This window comes from Notechis scutatus, chromosome Z (genome assembly GCF_049901735.1).
Source record: "Notechis scutatus isolate UNSWTSFEM ecotype Mainland chromosome Z, rNotScu1.2, whole genome shotgun sequence".
In the NCBI taxonomy this organism is placed as follows: Eukaryota; Metazoa; Chordata; class Lepidosauria; order Squamata; family Elapidae; genus Notechis; species Notechis scutatus.
The window spans coordinates 114381168-114387851 of record NC_142025.1 but is presented as its reverse complement, the minus strand read 5'-3'; the positions used below and the strand labels follow the sequence as shown (position 1 = coordinate 114387851).

The 6684-nt window shown below is 34.9% G+C and overlaps 1 pseudogene; it reads left to right on the top strand.

The window, feature by feature from the left end:
- The first annotated feature begins 661 nt into the window (after window positions 1-661).
- On the top strand, window positions 662-2069 carry LOC148129139 (vomeronasal type-2 receptor 26-like; annotated as a pseudogene).
- Window positions 2070-6684: the final 4615 nt, after the last annotated feature.

Genomic DNA, 6684 nt, shown 5'->3' with positions numbered 1-6684 from the left:
GCCACGCCTCCACCTTGGGAAAAGGGGGTTTTGCCAGCTGGGACACCCCCAAACCCCTATCTGGATCCCCCCTGTCTTCAGCTGCCTCTACGGGGCAGCTATATCCCCCAGATCCAAGCGGATATGGGGAACCTTGGCAGTGAGTGCAGCAGGGATCGTGCAGTATCGCGAATCCCTGCCGCCGCCGAACCCTTGCAAACCAGAAGTCCTGCACATGTTGTTTATTATTCTGTAGCTAATTAACTTTTCTTTGAAGAGTCCCAATTACTATAATGGGTTTATCTGCTTAAAGCTCCAGAGATTTTCAAGAAAGCAGTGAACACTGGAAAGCATGGCTGAAAGAGGTTATAAATTAACTCCAATTCAATGATGAGCTTGAGGTGATGGGAAGAGTCAAACAGGGCTATTAGGTTTGTTATTTCCAGCATCTGTTCTTTATTTATCAGACCAATTTCAAATTTCGGTTGTAGAAATCTCAGTCATTATTTATTTCTGTATCTCCATTAAAGTTAAAGATTCAGGTTGATGTTATCCTCCTAGAAGGTGTGTTGGAAAATCCAGGATGCTAAGTCTAATCCATTGGTGTGGGCTGATACGTTGGAGACTTCTTTTAGAAGATTTTTTGGCTATTGATGTACTGTTCTTTCTGATCTTCCTGGTGATGAAAGTGAATGCACTCAAATGTCCAGAGGTTGATCTTTTTCCAGTTCCACATGAATGGTACCAACCAGGTGATGTCCTCATTGGAGGAATGGCTTCACAGATAATCTATGCATTCAGTGAGCATTCATTTTATGAACATCCTTCTCAGGAGCTATATGGACTTTCAGAGTAAGCAAATCCCATACTTTTCTTTATCTAATGATAACTTTTTTTTTTTTTTTTACTTTTTAAGATATCCACCTCAGTTCCTTTCATTCACAATGGTCTCAAGGATGGCAGATGAGATCATGTCAGTGAAAGCATTTCTTGATTTTTTTCTGAGATTTCAGATCCTATGTTTCTATAGGAATGAGAGAGTATTTATCCTATTTTTAAAAAGTGATACAAATATGAATTTGAATGTCAAATGAATACCTACATTACTAATGAGAGAGAGCATATATAGCTCAGGTATAAATTGTACAATCTTTGGTGCTGTCTAAGCTTGGTTATTTTTTGCAGATCTTTTGTTATAAACTTAGGAAATAGCTTAAGTATTCTGAAGAGCATTGCAAATACATAAAGTAGGAATTCATAATATAAGAAATAAATGTATAGAAATGATCACTCATCCCCATAAAAGCCATGCAAAAATGGAAAATTGTTTTTCACTAATAACACATTTTCTCAGTAAAAGAAGGAAAAGGAAGAACAAAGGTTGCTCAAAGAAGAGTAAAATAAAGAAGTGGAATAAATTAAGTTTCTTCTCTCTGAAACAGAACACACCATCCATGTCATTGGCCATTAATAGAAAATCAAAAAAATATATATTACTGTATTTTTAATGAATGACTTCTATGATACAGTGTAATGCAAAACAGAACCCTAAACCATGATACTTTGAAGCAGTATTGAAGGAATTTAATATTTTTCATTCCAATCACAAATACAAATGGCTATTCTAATCCATTTACCGCAGAATTGTTTTCTAAAAGACATTCTTTATTACAGTATGATTACAAAATTCTACCAACGTCTCCTTTCCTTGGCCTTTGCTGTCAAATAAATAAATGAGAATTCAGAAATCCTGTCAAATATTACCCTTGGCTTCCATATCTATGACAGCTACTATAATGCAAGAATGACTTATCGGACCACCCTAGACTTACTTTTCAAATCAGACAGATTTATGCCCAACTACAAATGTGGGCTTCAGAAAAATCTTATGGCCATCATTGGAGGACTTGGTTCAGATACTTCATCCCATATGTCAGAAATTGTAGAGTTCTACAAAATTCCACAGGTAGGCCCTATAGCTCTCAATTGGTTAAGAGCTTTCTTAAGTATTTATTCTCATTTCTTTATCTCCACAAAAACATGATTGTAAGCAAATCTCAATCTATACTTAGCAAGAGATTGAAAATTAATGTTAGCTTGCACTGGTAAAGGGGGCTTTCAATTTGCTGGTATTTGATCATGTTCCAATTAGAAAAATAATGGCAGACCCTGACATTTTGCTATATTCTCATAATTTCAGCAATGTTGCACTGGAATATTTATATCAGTGGGATTTGACTATTATTAAGTGTTGTACCTTATGATTCTTGACTCTTGATGAATGTATTTTTTCTTTTATGTACACTGAGAGCATATGCACCAAGTCAAATTCCTTATGTGTCCAATCACACTTGGCCAATAAAGAATTCTGTTTTATTCTATTCTATCAGATATAAGAAGTCTAGGAAAAATGAAATATAAATTAAACAAAGTAATAATTTCATTTGAGCAGCTTTTAAACTAATTCATGAAGAGGAAGAGACAAAACAAAACACACTGTTAGGGATATACACCCTAGCAGAATGTGCAACGGCAGTCAGTCAGGCAGGCAGATATGTGATATAAACGTTGTTGTAGCTTACACTCAGTAAATCAGATACACTGTGCCAGTTAAATAGTTTTTATTCCAGTAAGATTGTTAGCATAGTCAAACAGTCCATATATCATACACTTAGTTCAGTCCATCCGGGGATTATCCATTAGCAAAGTCCAGTGTTGAAAGGAGGTCAGTAAACTTACAAATAATCAGTCCAGTAATATATCTCTTTTTCCAGTAGAGATATGAAGAAAATCAAACCTCTTTTCTTCGTTCAGCAATAGCAGGGAAAACACGCAGTTATCACCATCAATCCATCATTGTCAGCAATCCAGTAAAAACCAGCAAACAGTGAGCTTTCTTGCTCCCTCTTATGGTGATTTTACAACCGCACCCAAAATACATGGTCTGCATTTAAAGTGACACACACAATCATAGTCTATATATATTATTTTATCCAAACTAAGTTAGGTAACCATGTTATTCCTAACATTCTCCCCTTTTGGGTAATATAATAACATATATATCTATTTGCAACTTTAACCCATAGTTTTCACAACTTTCCTTGTGCTTTACTGCACCTTGGGCTTTTGTAAACTGATCAGCAAAATTTTCTTCAGTTATGCAATATTCCAGACTTATTAAACCATTTTTTACAGATTGCCTTACATTCAAATATCTAAGATCAGTATGCTTAGATCTTGTTTTTACAGCAATATTTGTAGCCAACCGTATGGCTGCTTGATTGTCCTCATACACTACAATGGAATCATTAACAGTTATTCCCATATCTAATAACAACTGTTTATACAGAATTAAATCAGTACATAATAAAGATAGACATGAAAATTCTGCTTCCATTGTGGACATACTTATGTGTTGCTGTCTAATTGACCTCCAACCAATCAGTGCTTTACCTAATAGTATAGCCATACCTGAAGTTGATTTCTTAGTGTTTATGTCTGTTGCAAAACTTGCATCAGCATATGCACTTAAAATCAAATCATCTTTTGGCTCCAAATACAATGCATAGTGCATTGGCCTTTTAAGATACCTTAATATACGCTTTAGCGCTTGCCAGTGACGTTCAGTGGGTTCAGCGTTGAATCTTGCCAATTGATTAATGCCATATGCAATGTGACCTTGACCAATTACTAATATACGATAAACTACCAATTAATGACTGATAAATAGTCTTATCGAATTTTGAACTTTGAGCATCAGTTCGGCAAAATTCCTGACTCATTGGAGTTTTTGCCGGCTTACAAAGTTCCATTTTATATGTTTTTAGCAATTGGTAAATTTTATCTTCTTGAGATATCTTAAAGCCACTCTTGGTTTTGTTTATTGTCAATCCTAAATACTGTCTTATCTCTCCTAATTGCTTTAATTTTATCCTCTTACCTAATAATGATATTATTTCAGTAGCTTCATTATTAGTCTTTGTAATTAAAGCAATATCATCTGTAAACAACAATAATAATGATACTGTTCCATTAGTCTCTCTCTTAAATAAACATGGATCAGCTAAACCTGCTTTAAATCCTATATTGTTTAACTCCTTAACAATATATTAGTTCCTTTCATAACCAGATTGCTTTAATCCATAGACTCTTTTTAAGTTTCCAACAGTCATTATTATTTTTATTATCCTTAATACCTACTGGTTTTCTTAAATATATAGTGTGCTGCAATGGTGCATGCAGATAGGCAGTTTCTACATCTAAAAATTTATAATATAATTCTTCTTAGCTGCCCACACTAAAGCTGCTCTTAATGTTGTTGCTTTTAGACTCGGTGCAAATACTTCATCATAATCACATGCAGTTTGATTAAATCCTTGAGCTACCAACCTAGCCTTATGGGTAACAGTCCCATTTTTACCAGTTTTTAATTTAAATATCCATTTGCATCCAATGGACTTTTCACCTGGAGGTAATTTGGCATTTTCATAAACATCCATCTGTTTTAATGAATTTAATTCTTTCTCCATTGCTCTTTGCCAATTGTCCTGTTCCTTTGCTGGATACATTCTAAGTTCTTCAACAGTAGTTGGAACTTTACTAACTTGGTAAACTACACTTGCTTGGTACCTGTCAGGTGGTCTGGTTACACCTGTAGAACGTCTAGGTATTACAGGGCTTACAGGTGGACTTTCATGTACTACCTGTTCCTGGTTATCTATTTCTTCCTGTTCTGGTATTTCTTCCTGTTCTGGTCCTATATGCTCTTCATGTACTTCCTCTTTAATTGCGCTCTTCTTATTACTGATTTGTTCTTTTGGTCTTTGTAGGTTTCTATTATTACTTCCTTACTTGAATCTTGCTCCAGTTTTTCCCATCCTACATGTTCCAGGAATTGTGCACTAGCACTACAGTAAACTCTAGATGTACCTTTTCCCCAGAATCTGTATGATTTGTGATTAGATTCATAACCTACAAAGAATAACCTTTTAGCCCTATGCTGCCCCTTTTGTCTCAGTTGTGTAGGGATATGCACCCATGCTGGTGCTCCAAATGTGTGCATATAGCTTAGGTCAGGTTTTCTGCCATGCCACCGTGTGAATGGTAATTCACCAGTTGTTGAGTTAACAACATTATTCAATATATGATTACCACACATTATTGCTTCTCCCCACAAAGTTTCAGGTAATCCTGAATCTGACAGCATAGTACGAGCCATTGCTTGTATTGTTTGGCCTCATCTTTCTATAAAGGCATTATGTTGTGGCCTATATGGTGCAGACTTTTTATGTTCAACACCTGCCATCTTCAGTCTGTTTTGGAATTTATTATTTATAAATTCCGTACCATTATCAGTTATGAGAGTTACTAATTTCCTTTTAGTTTTTCTTTCTGCAAATTTAAGCCAATTAAAGAAATTTTGATATGTTTCCGTTTTGTTCTTCATTAGATAACAGAAACCATATCTGGAATAATGGTCCATTATACTTAGTATGTAACGAGCACCTCCCACACTTGGTTTTTTTAGGACCTATAATATCAGCAAATACGACCTCTAGAGGTTCTTTAGTTTTAAATCCATTTAATCTATTTGCTGGTATTACCTTGCCTTTTTCTTGACTGCAAGTATTGCAGTGCAAATACTTACTGCAAGGCTTCAGTTTTATACCTTTAGATAGTTCTACCGTTTGTTTAAGCATTTTAAAATTTATATGCCCTAAACTTCTGTGTAACAAATGTATGCACTCATCATGAGGTTTAACATTATTATATACTGTGTTAGCTACCTCTAATTGCTTATCATTTAACGCATACAATTCACCTTTTAAAGTTGCAGTCACTTTTTTACCTTCTTTTTCAATTATGCAACTTTCTCCCTTAAAGGTAATTACATAACTTAGTTTAACCAAAACTCTAACTGAAAGCAAATTAAACTTAAGTTGTGGTACATATAGTATTTTTACATTTTCTTTTATGCAAGAACAATACGCTATAACTTCACCTTTAGCTTTCAGTTTCCAGCCATTAGCTAACGATATCTGCTGTGAACTTGTGGACATCTTAACAAACCTTTTCTTATCTTTCGTTATGCAGTGCGATGCTCCACTATCTACAACCCATAAATTATTATTCACAGTTTCGTTGCTATACATGGCTAACTCAAAACATTTTTATCCTTTTTATGCCTTTTAGCATTCTGGCTGGCATTTTGGCTTTTTGCTTTCTTGCAGAATCTAGCCAAATGTCCTTTTCCTCCACAATTAAAACATTTTCTAATTGTATAGGCTGACGAAGATATTTTCTCTTCTTCACATTGTGGTTGTTCCCTTCTGAGTTGATCCCTTTCAAGCCTTCTCCTGGCTTCTTCAATTAATCTGCCAGTAATGTCAGTTAATGTAAGATTATCTTTTGGCAGAACTTCAAGTGAAGTTACATAGTCATCATAGCTCTCATCTAAAGAAGACAAAATTATATAAACTTGGTGTAGTTCTGTGAAGATAAGTTCTTTTTCATGCAGTTCCTGAAAAATTCTCTTCATTGTGTTTATATCATTCAGCATGTCTCCATTCTTTTGAAGATGTGTTCTAAACAGCTTCCGTGTAAGATTTATATGTGCTCCTACACTGTCTCGAACATAAATCTTCTTTAAATTCTCCCAACATTTCGCAGCTGTTTCTTCTCCACAAATATGGACAAGTTGCTGGT